Below are 12860 nucleotides of genomic sequence, written 5' to 3'. Positions count from 1 at the left end.
AAAAGCTAGTAGACGATCACCCTGATAGAGTACAGTGTGAGGGTCAGATGAACTCCAAGATACAGACAGTGGACATGGTTTTGTGTTTTGGTGGCTACATATACAGTAGGCAAACATGTTCATACGTGCAGCTGGTAATACGGTCCCAGTATCACCAACTTTGGACCCCCAGAGCTATGTGGACACTAAATGACACTGACAAACTGAGTCAGAGATGTACAAACTGACCATTGCACAGAGGTAGTAAGTAGTATAGTGTAAATAAGTAAGGAAAGCTTTCTCTCTATTATCCAACCAGCAGTTTTTTTCTATGGTGCGCTGAGCATCTCTCTCTCTCTCTCTCTCTCTCTCTCTCTCTCTCTCTCTCTCTCTCTCTCTCTCTCTCTCTCTGTTATTACCATGATTTAACATGCTGTGTCTTTTTGGATACAACATCCAACTTTTTAATGATGTATAAATACAAAACATACACTGTTCTATGTCACGTTGACCCAAGCGACACTACATGAGCCCTTACATTTGCGATAGCCTGGTTTATTTAGAATCACATCATTTAAAGGGACACACTAACTGGCCCATAGACCACGTGACCATCGGTCAAATAGCCTACTGTACACTTACAGGCACACAAACACACACACTCCTCACTTAGAGCTTGTTGTTAAGGGGGAAGCCCTGTAATCAATGCCTCCACAGGATGGCAGTATGAGTCTGGAGTGTGTGCGTGTGTTCCCGCGTGTGTGTGTGTGTGTGTGTGTGTGTGTGTGTGTGTGTGTGTGTGTGTGTGTGTGTGTGTGTGTGTGTGTGTGTGTGTGTGTGTGTGTGTGTGAGAGAGAATCTGCGTGGGAGTTCCTTCTTTCGCCATTCCGGGGTGTTGCCAGCTGCACGGCACCGTTTGCAGAGGCGTCCTGGAGAGGTAGAGCCTGCTTCTCTCTCTCCAAGGCGTCTCTTCGCCCTCTAACCTCCAGAGTCCACCCCTCCTTCAGACCCCTCTACTCCACCATCACCAGAACCACCACCACTGCCACCCCCAACCACACATACATACACACACATACTCCACACACACCTTCAACTAACAAATTGGGGATCCAAGCATGCCACAACAGCATCTAGGTATCCGCCTATCCTCCCCCAGAGTCACCGCAGGCGCAGCAGCAGGCTTCCCCCGTCCGAGAGAGCACGGAGACTCCACCGAGTGATGCCACTACTGCAGCAAGGAAGGCACCCAGCAACCGCGCATATTCTCGACGCCTGCCGGAGGACCCGACACCACAATCTCGGCCCTTGACAGAAGAAGAGAGGAGAAGCCACCCCCCACCCCCTGCCCCCCCCCCCTCGGCTCCGTTCCCGTCCCGACTCCAGGATGTCCGACGGCACCGCAAGTCCCACCGACCGGACGGTCAAATGTAGGCATGGCAAAAATCCTGCACGGCCAGTGAGAGTTATACCTCTGTGCCAATAGTACTGCTCGTACTCATCTTTTTTCTCTCTCTTTTTTTCTGTTTGCATCCTTGTCGTTGCACCGGTGTTTCTTATTCGCACGTTTTTTGTTTTTTTCTTAGTTGCTGTTTTGGAGTCCACCCCTCTTTATTATCATTATTATTATAGCACCCTTATAATAAATGAAGCCTAAGCTGACTGGAGAGTCACCATGCATGTGCTTCTGAACCTTTTTAAGGGAGGGAGGTTGTGGTGATGGAGGGGAGAAAGGGGGTGGAGGTGGAATGGGGGGGGGGGGTATCCGCCACGATACGCCATAATCAGGGTCTTCCCTCGTTATTCTATTAGAATTCACCCCCTTGCCGAGCGGAGGCATTACCCCATTTTCTAACGTAGGGGATGTCTCTCCCTCTATGTATAGCCAAAGCTATTGTGCGACACCCTGTGTGCTGCATGAGCTCCGTTTACGCGCTCCACTCCTAGCGGTGGTTTCGTGTTACTGAATAATACCCTACAGAGAAAAAGCCGAGAGAGTGATAGAGAGAGGAAAAAGGCAGGGAAGGAGAGAGGGAGATGAGCGTCTTGTTCCAATGAAACATCAAGCAGTGTGACGATGACAGCGAAAGGCAGACATAAAGGTAAATACATTTTACGCATGACCTGCTATCGCTTTTGGTGTTTTTTGGGGGTGTTTTCTTTTTTTTGTTTTAAGGTGCTGCTGTGGATGATGTGGATGGAGGTGTCACGGGGATGATGTTGCATGTAGGCGCCGTTGTAAAGGAGAGAGAGAGGGGGGAAGAGAGGGAGGGTAGGATGCTATGGGGGGGACTTGTCACTCTGAAGGATTTTTTGGAGCTTTCTGTCTTGCTGTCTTCATTTACTGTATCTCTTGCAGCGCGTCATAGTGATGCCTCTGTGCTGAGTGTGCCGACTACCTCCATACGGTGGCCTACATAGGCGATCTAGTTTAATTTTAAGCCAAATCTGAGCCAGAGTCAGGTAATCGATTGGGTTTAGCCAAATGGCAGGTAGAGTGACAAGTTGGATAAACCGAGTGCGCATCTGAGTGTGAGTTTGGTTGTAATTATATATATATTTATGTATATATAGGCCTATAGCTTGAAATCAGCTGATGTGACGTTTAAAAAAGCCACGAGTGCACACAAGGGGGTCCACAAGTCGTTTGAAACCAACGTTTTCTCCTTTAAGGCCTAAATGTCAGCGGGTGAGTGTGCTTCTCTCGTGCGTAACGTTCTCCCACGTCTCCGTAAAGGTCTCCCTGGCTTCCCCCTCTTGTTTCCCCGAGTGTCAAACGAGAGACAAAATGGAGTTTAGGGATGCTGGGCTGCGCATCCGAGCCTATATTTTCCCTACGATGGTTGATGCGTGCCGCCCTAATTGGTGTTATTGCATCATTGGATTATGGAATATTTAATGTGTTTATGAGAGCGTCTGTTTCTGCTTTACGCGTGGGCGGCTATAGGCTGTAAGGGGGATGCGAGGAGGGGGCTCCGCTCGGGTTACGGTCCACGGGAGCTTGCACAGATTGCCGTGCTTATCGGGTCACAACAAGGCTGGCACACACAGCCTGTCACATGCAACGATGCCTGGATGCCCGTCTCTCCCACTGGCTCCCCTTAATAAACTCACAAGGTCTCTCTGCCGGAAGAAGCGGAGCTGACAGTTGGATGCGTCGCTCGGGCATGCCCCGGTATTCCGTGCGTGCGCGTCGTGTATAGGAAGGGGGGTGGGGTGGGCCGGGGGGCGTAGTGGGGCACTTGCAGTTTTTGCACGTAGGACTTCAGGATTGCATGTGCATATGCCTACAGTATGGCTGTGTGTGTGTGTGTGTGTGTGTGTGTGTGTGTGTGTGTGTGTGTGTGTGTGTGTGTGTGTGTGTGTGCTTAGCTACATGGATGCAGATGTGTAGGGGCGGTGCTATGCAAACAATCCTGTATTAAAAGGGACCCCCCCCCCCCCCCCCCCCGCCTCCAAACAAGTATGCCTTTGTGTATTTTTACATCTTCATTACTGTTTGAATGTGTGTTGTAATGCAGCTGGGCTACAGGAGCTCAGCTGCCTCAACACTAACAAACTAAGCAGCCTACATGCATCATCCATCACACACACACACACACATATATACAAATGCACATTCTCGTGCAGCAAAACAGTACAGCAATTCATCAGTCAGGTGAGAATGATTTAACGTGTAAACGGACGAGAGAGAGATGGGAGCATCAGTCAAAGAGACAACACGCCTGCCAGATAGACTGGGCTCAGTAGTTCCCCCGCGTTTATGGATTTTTAGCGATGTTCAAGCGGATAGAAGCGCACAGAGATGGAGCCAAAGGACAAAGCATACACGAGAGGAACGGACAGAGAGGAAGAGAGTGTGTGGGGGCGAGGTGAGGGAGAGAGGGAAGGAGAGAATGTGACAAGGCCACGGAGGAGGTGAAGTAGCTGGAGCGAGAGAGAGAGAGAGAGAGAGAGAGAGAGCAATAGAAAGGGAGAAAGAGAGTAAACAAAAGGAGTAAGATAAAGGAAGAGGTGTTTTACACTGTGGCATCCTCTGACTTAACCAATGGACTTCTCACACCCTTTTTGAATCACTCATCATACTACCAGTGTGTGTGTGTGTGTGTGTGTGTGTGTGTGTGTGTGTGTGTGTGTGTGTGTGTGTGTGTGTGTGTGTGTGTGTGTGGAAAAACAACCAGGATTCAGAGATGAAATGTGAGAATGTGGTTCTTATTTAAAAGTTAAGTCATTGCAAAGTTGTCCACCTCTATAAGAAATGACTCCACCAACTGTATGTAATAAGGCAAGCTCAGGTATACTGTATCTACAACAGGACTTTCTCGATCCTAAAAGCTATTTTATCGTGTTTGGAGAAACTTTACTCAGCATTAACCTTTGATATACAAAATTTGGATTTTATGTTATCTGTCAATAAACTGCCCAATTAGTCCCATCAGCAAAAACATTCCAGCCAGTTGATGCGTGCAGGTTGGTACATGAGCTTTGTAGGCCTTAATCTCACTGTCACTTGTCCAAGAATACTGAAGCGAGGGTCAAAGCAGGGTGCGCTACAGATCGACCTCCAGAACAGGGTCAAAACAGTGCAGAAACAATCCATTGATCCAACAAAAAATTCATCAATGACAATGTTGATTATCAATTAAATGTTAAACTACGAGCTGCTGTTTTGCCAATAAAGTCGACTCAGCCTCAGTGTAAAACCTAGACCTTATTTTAAAACATTTCAGCAGATAGCGTGAAGGGAAATAACATCTCTAGCTGTCACGCTGCTCGTGGCGCATCAGAAGGTGGAAAAACAGGTGAGGAAACCAACCAGGTGGAACACATGTTTCGTGTCATATCGTGTCTGCTAAACACGGTGAACACCCCATGTATGTGAATGTGCGATACTGCAGTCCAACAGACATTTATAATGGTGAACATTTTGGCTTGTGACTAATATCATTAACCACAGGTGCTCCGGTGTCAGAGCTGTGGAAATGTGTATGTCGCTCCTTCACCTAAATGGAGTGGAGCCATTATCGGTGTTATTAGTGACACCTGCGCTTTATGCCATGACAAGTCAAACTGTAAATAACATAAATCACAGGGTTGAATGACTCAGTGCCAGCAAAAAGGGTACACAATGATCTTCATAAAGAGGATTTAGGATTTACTGCAGGGCTGTTGCGTTGCATCAGATTGTACAGGTGTACCTAATAAACAGTCTGTGATGTGGGTACTGGCACCTGCATTATGACTTAGGCTTGAGTAAATAGTAAACTGGTTCTATTTGAATGTGCTAACCATCATCCAAAATAGAAAGATTCATTTTTGAGTAAACCAAAGTGGTTTATTGCACTTCTGAAAAAAATGTCACTCATTAAAGCGTCCATACCTTCTCATTATGTTGAAACACAGGTTACACTTAAAGCAATGTAATCAGAATCAGGTTTATTGCCAAGCAGGTTTGCACATACAAGGAATCTGCTTTGGTGTTGTGGTGCATAAATATCTATTTTCTAAGTGAGAAGAGCTGATACAGGTTTAAATTTTAAATTGAAGTGATTGAGATGACAATCAATAATAATAATAGTTGATCTGTCAATGTAACGCAACATGTTAAATCAGAGATCACAAATGTGCAAATATAAGATTATGGGGGTTTTACATTAATGTAACGTGTAGTGTCAATGGTGAGGATATATTCAGTGTCAGTAGGAGCCTTAATGATGAGGCTGCAGATAGGAAGAAACTGTTCATATGGCGTGAGGATTTGATAAGCCTCAGCCTCTAGCTGGAGTGTATCATTGTTTCCCAATAACAGTGTATTCATTTTTTTGTTTTTTGTTGTTATTCCAGAAACAATTCAGGATGATTTAAAACCGACGAACCATCCATCATCAGCCGCTGCACTCGTCACTTTTAGTATATTTTAATTTGATTACTTAGTATACTGTATGCATGTTAGCATATGCTCAGTAAACAGCTATATGATTTTGCCAAATGATTGCATAAGGCGAGCAAAGTGTCAAACTGCCTTGAAGTCTTTGTAGTCATGGCCTGATTTTGAAAGAGCAAAAACTGTGTGATCATTTTAAATGTGTCCTCACATACTATCGTGTCCTCAAATAACAAGCATCATTAGAATTCCTTCATCAGAGCAAAGGCCGAGCACCCGCGCCTCACATTGAGAAAGTAGATCCTTTTAAAAAATACAGTGGTAGTGTGAAAAGAGTTGTATTTATCTTTTATTAAGGTTAGACCTTTTAAACATATCAATGAGTGTGGAGAGCATTCACCAAAGCTGAGTGGAGCCATATCCAATATGCACACATGCACATATGCGTTCATGCATCCACAAATACATACATACACACACACACACGCGCACACACACACACACACACACACCACCTCTGGCAAGGCTCCGGGCACACTGGGCATATTTCCTTTTAGTGTAACATGCTGTCCCATTCCCTCTTGGTTCCCTCAGAACCCTGTATGTGTGTGTGCGGGTGTGTGTGTTTGTTGGATTTTGGTGTTGTCTCGTGAGTCAGGGGTCCCACCTTGACAGGTCTCTGTGTGCCCTGTGGGGAGGGTGGCAGGGCACGGGATATTTATAGAGGAGGTACTCCAGAGAGAGAGAGAGCGAAAGAGAGAGAGAGAGAGAGAGAGAGAGAGGGATTGTCTAATGAGGACAGGCTGTTAGGGGATGGGCCGTTGTTTCTGTTCGCGCGTGTGTGTGTCTGTGTTCACAGATGGTCCTTCATGTGTGTAGTGTGCATTAATTGAACGACTTCAAACGCATCTTTAGTTGTCCCCCCACCACCACCTTCAAAGACCCATGGATCTGTGTTAGCTGATCTGGGTCAAAGATGGTAGATAAACACAGACGCGCACACACACACACACACACACACACACATAATACACATGCGAACATTCACATCCCTCCTCTCCCATCCATATACACCCCAATTTTTGCTCTCCCTCTCTTCTCATCTGCTGCTCTCATTCTTTCATCCTACAGTTTCCCCCTTCCTTCCTTTATTCATGCAGAGACAGGCAGCAGGATGAACTGATCTCGGGAGGTGTGTGTGTGTGTATGTGTGTGTATGTGTGTGTATGTGTGTGTGTGATCACTTTAGATGAGGTCCTGTAGAGGGCAACACATCTAACATACAAACAGACACACACACTCACACACACGTGCAGGCGTTCCATCAGTTCTGGTCGATGTAACTGGATGAACACCAGACAGATACAGTCTGTGCAGGCATAATGTTGCTCTGTAGTGAATTGATTCACTGCTTGTATGTTGCACACATAGGTGTCATTACTGTATATACTTCGCTAAGCACTGTTCTTTATAGCAGTGTGCCGCCCCAAAAGATGATTTTTTTTCAATTATCCGACAACCAGTTGATTGAGGATCACAATCTATTCCTCTGTAGTTACATCTTGCAACATTTGGAAGAAAGGCACAAATGAGGTCAGATGGATCACGGGTGACTTCTACAGTCATTTCTGCAATCTGTCTGTTCTCGCTTCCTGTCACTTCCTCCATCCTGCAGCAGCCCTCTCTGATTGTGAATGGCGTCCCCGTGTTATTAAAACTGATGAAATACCCCCCCCCCCCCCCCCCTCCCCATAATTAACTTTAGCCATTAGGAGAAGGGTGCACAAAATAATGAGATGATTCTGATCAGATTCTGCTCCAGTTAGGCTATTAGGCCAGCCCAAACAAATTTAGGAGATTTGGTTGAAAGCTATGTCATAGATTTTCTCCCAGCCGCCCCCCCCCTCATGCTCTGCGATGTGGAGATTTTTGGCTGAGCTGGCAGCTTTGGCGCTTAATAAATTCCACACCTGGGAGTTCAGCTGTGGAGAGTGGGCCAGAGGACAAAAACAGTCAAAAGTACATTAGGAAGTAGCTGAAAACGCCCTCACCTCTTTGCTCATCTTGAACCTCCACGTGTGATAGGGTAGCTTGAGCGAAAAGGACAGTTCTGGATGAATTGCATGCTTATCACTTCACTTGCCTCCAATACACAGAGCAAAGTTGATGTTCCTAACACAAGACAGCTTTGACTTGCACCCTGGGCCTTCAGAAAAGCAAGTTCCCCTCCTAAAGGTGACACAAAGTGTTAAAAATGTCCCTGAGAAGCAATTGAGAGAAATATAACCACCATCACTTTACTCAGAAGGTGTAGCGTTTATGGCCTGAGCTTGCTGTATATCAGACTGAAACCATATCTACACTGCTGACGCTGCTTAAACTGCCACATCTTAGCAGGATAAATGATGTTAAACTTTTTCTGACACTATAGTACCACTTTTCAGCCAGTGTATGATTTTTTACACAGCTCAGCATAGATGACTCCACAAAAAACGTCCTAATTCATAGTTCGTCCACAGGTAACCTATAGAAAGCCAAAGTAATGACGTCAAGTTAGAGCTATAGCCTCTACTCCACTAACTTCTATAACTCAATGCAATCTCTCAATTAGCATAACTTTCATTGATCTTTCTGGGGGAAAAAAGTATATCATATTCTCAGACAGTTTGATTTCCACTACAGCACTCGCTTTTGGAAATGTAAACTTTGTTGATTTTGTAACCACACAAAAAACTACAGCTCCTATGAAAATTCTAGATACTTGCATCATCATAACTTCACCATCACAACCTGCTTTAGTCTTCTAAAGATATTTTGCCAACTACGTTAGCTGTGATATCTGCTATCTGAAAACGTCCACACCATTCAGCCCTTTAGGTCCAGCTGATAGTGAAGCACACACACAAAACGTAAGCCTACTGCAGATTCAGCTTATTTTCCCAGGCTGGATTTGTATCCCCATTATTACAAATGTCAATTTGATTTTGAAGTTTTTTAACTTCTGGAGCAGAGATGGGAAGTTCTGATGTCACTGCGACGCTGTATTAGCCATTAGCTATTAGCTGGCCATGCTGATTTTTAGTGTATGTGAGCTCTTGTGTGTTTGATTTAATGTTGCTACATTTACAAGATTCTGCACTTCTATAATTCCACAACATCAACAATAAAGCACAGACCCTGTTTTATGCCAACATCATTTGTTCATATTATTTGTTAGCTTAAGAGGTTAAAGGTCAAACTAAGACAGGACGGATAAGTTTGGGGTCAAGTCTCTTATATGCTCAAAAAAGATAATTCAGTGTGATATGTTTCAACCAGAAAGGTTTGCCATGCCTTCTGATGACAATATCTGGTAAAACAGCGTTTGTGTGTTAGTGCTAGCTTGAGTGTGTGTATCAAGCTCGCAGGATTAGTCGTCCCATTAGTCTCTGTAAGCACAGCACAGGGTTTTCAAGGCAAAAAAGGGACATCCACTCATGCTTACGTTGATGTTGACGCAACTGAAAATGTTATTTCGGTGACACACATCTGTGATGAGAAATAAGAACTCCAATGACCTGCCTGCCCAAAGACTCCTTGTTCTGATTAGTAGTTTGCCGTAGCAACAGGCTGAGTTACATTCAGTAAATGTTCTCTGAGGAAGACAAAAGTCAAACAAAAATAGTAGAAGTTGGAGCGCTACAGAGGGGAATTCCTCCTGGAGGGGTTTTTTGACTTTGTACAGAAGATATTGCAGTGTTGGGAAAGACTGCAGAGTAACAGGGTGGAGGTTTGTTTTGGGCTGCTGTACTAATGGTCTGTTAATATATGAAGTGAATGTAGTAAGGACTTCTTTCAGGGTGATAATGTAGAAGTCCTATGTGAATTTTGACAGATTTACTGGTAACTTCACACAAAAAAACGAAATTACACATCACTACTAATAACTGTGCACCAGATTAACAACATTTCTGTCTGGATGCAAAGTACAAAGCACAAGACGAATAATTTAAATATACACAATAATGGTAACAGTCCATCTGGTAACAATATGAGCCACTACCTATCTGAAAACTATCCAAAAATGATCCCTGCAGTTTGTTTTCTTGCTGCTTAGCTTGCATCATTTCTCGTGAGGCAAGAAACTACCCAGACCACTGATAGCTCTCTGCTCACACACAGCTACTGTAAATAGGCCCGTCAGTCCAGACCACTTGAAACTACTCAGTGGATTGAAACGGCAGTGGATGCAATTAGTTCAACACAAGCTCCAGAACCACATTTTTTACAGTCTGTACTTGTTGCCTCCAAATGACTCATAATAAATCATCTTTTTCTTTCTGTGATTTCCTTTTCCTTCTTTTTTTGAAGATGATAAAGTCATAATTGACTTGTGTGTGTGTGTGTGTGTGTGTGTGTGTGTGTGTGTGTGTGTGTGTTGTCTTTTTTAAGTTCACTGCAGTTTGAATGAAATCATTGAATTCATACTAGACATACAATGTGATAAAACATTTTTTTAAAGCTCTACAGTTAGCCATGAACTACCATGGATATACCAGGATACAAAAAGTCAAATGATCACAACTCATTGATATGTAGTCAGTGCAGTGTGTGTCATCATCAATCATTTTGATCAAATAAATCATCATTTGCTTTATTCATTTCCTTCTAATTGAAGTAATAAGAGACACAGACCTTCAGATGGCCCACAAAATGGTTCAAATGTGATTATCAGTTGTACTATTGAATACATCTAATATACTGTAATTCTGATTATAAATGTAGGTGCTGTGTTTCTTGTAAATGGATATTTTCTGCACTAATGTTGAGCTCCAAGCCTACATATTCAGTGTGCATGAGCATCTGAATCTTACAAACATTACATTGATGAAGAAAGGGCAGAACCGAAATGTTTCACAAGTTTATATCAGGATTGAAATATTAAATTAATATGAGGGTTCTTACAACTTAACCACAGAAAGCTTTCAGTCCTCAATCTTTTCTCCAATTTTTCCCTCTCTAGCAAGCGGTCCGTCGTCAGGTCCGTCGTCAGGTGCGAAACACTTCTTTGGCTTGACTGTGTTGCTTCTGAACTTCTCCTCTTTCCATTCCCTATCTGCCAAGTATAGTTTTCCCAAGTATAGTTCCTTTCCCCAAGCTCTGTGTCTCTGCTGCTCTCCACTCTCTCATACCTGCCCTACTTTCACACTGCTCTCACAATTTACCGAGTTTCAACACTCCTTCCCCTCCTGCTTCTCCCTGTCTCTCTCTCTTCTCTCTCTCTCTCTCTCTCTCTCTCTCTCTCTCTCTCTCTCTCTCTCTCTCTCTCCTCTCTCTCTCTCTCTCTCTCTCTCTCTCTCTCTCTCTCTCTCTCTCTTTCACACACGCACCAGAAGCCTCAGTTTTTACCTCAAACCAGAAATATACTGTACGTACACACATTGAGTTCATGTGTGTGTGCTAGCTTCAGAATAGAGCTGTAGCTTCTTTTCTACTTTGCAAGCAGGTTCTTGTGATGTGTTGCACAGTCCGGCACAGTGTGGTGCTGTAGAGTATTACAGGACAGTTAGTACATTACAGTATAATGAAGGAGGAAGGTTTAACTGTTTTGTTCATTTTATAAATAAATATGAAGTCACACAAATACCTACATGCATGAGTCATTTTTTTTCTGGCTTATGTTCTCTGACAGCCTGGGGCGCACAAACCTCTTAAAATTATTAATCAGTCCCTAACCTGAAAGGCAAAACTGGTTTTAACATGTTGAACACCTCTGCCCTGAAGAGATGGAAAGCAGCCTCCTCATCTTGGCAGCTCGTGGTGTCCTGGGATGTCTCATCGCGCTTGTGTGTGTTGTATTCGGTCTCAAGGTGTGTGAAAGCGTGGAAGGGGTTACACTTATTGAGACCTAAGGTGCGAGGGGGGTGTCCTTTTATGTCTTTGTGTGTCACAGAGGCCTCAGAGTGAGATGCATTTTGTTGATGGTGATACAGGATGTTCAGGGGTGTCTAATAAGTTCTGTTCTTGTTTGGTGTGTTCCAGGATTTACTTCCAATAAAAAGCTTAATACAAATCCCCACTTTTTTTTTTTTTTTTTTTTACATGTGAGATCCAAATGCTAGATGGTCTGAGAATAGCTCAAAATGAGGCAAGCATAACTGCCTGGTTTGTTAGAAGCCAAGAAGATTTGAACTGATTTGCTCAACATTTATTATGCTCCTCATGATGGTTTATTTAGCATCACTGGCTAAACGTTGGTGATGTTTCTGTGGTGGTTACATAAAACAATCTGGATCCATGTGATTGCTAGTTTTACTGTAAAGAAAAAAAAAAAAAGAAAAAAAAGGAAAGAAAAGAAACATGAATATCAAGTTAAACTGTAATGATGGACATTAGTGTTAATGTTCACAGAGGACACTGGCAGGACGAGAGAGAAGCAGCATGAGAGAAAGAGGAGCGAAAAACAGAAAAAACAGAGAGGGGGCAAGAGGAGAGAGTGCAAAACAGAGACAAAGTGACAGAGGGTGAAAGTGTGTGTGTGTGTGTGTGTGTGTGTGTGTGTGTGTTAGAGAGAGAGAGAGCCAGGCCTAGTTTTTAGTGTGTGATCTAGGCCATTATCTGTGTTAGCACTGGTGGGGCTCCAACAGGCTCTGTGGATCCTACATAACAATACCTTTTATGAGCTTGTGTGTGTGTGTGTGTGTGTGTGTGTGTGTGTGTGTGTGTGTGTGTGTGTGTACAACTGTGGGCTCACACACACGTATGCGATCATGCGTGTTAACGCCATTGTGCCGTACATGATGTACGCATGCGCCCCTGTGCCTCTGCCTTTTGTTTCTTGCCACTGAGTTTGTGCCTGTTTGTTAAGAATGCCCGTGTATGTGTCTGCGCTTTGTCAAGTGTGTCTTTGCATGTGTGTATGTGACTCCTCACGTGCAGCTGTGCACTCTTGCTGTATCACCCCGGTCGTCAGTCAACCCCCCCACTCCAGCAGCGCCCTGGGGGCCTTCATTATGTA

Source organism: Scomber scombrus, chromosome 9 (assembly GCF_963691925.1).
Source record: "Scomber scombrus chromosome 9, fScoSco1.1, whole genome shotgun sequence".
NCBI lineage: Eukaryota > Metazoa > Chordata > Actinopteri > Scombriformes > Scombridae > Scomber > Scomber scombrus.
Note: the sequence above shows the minus strand (reverse complement) of the source record.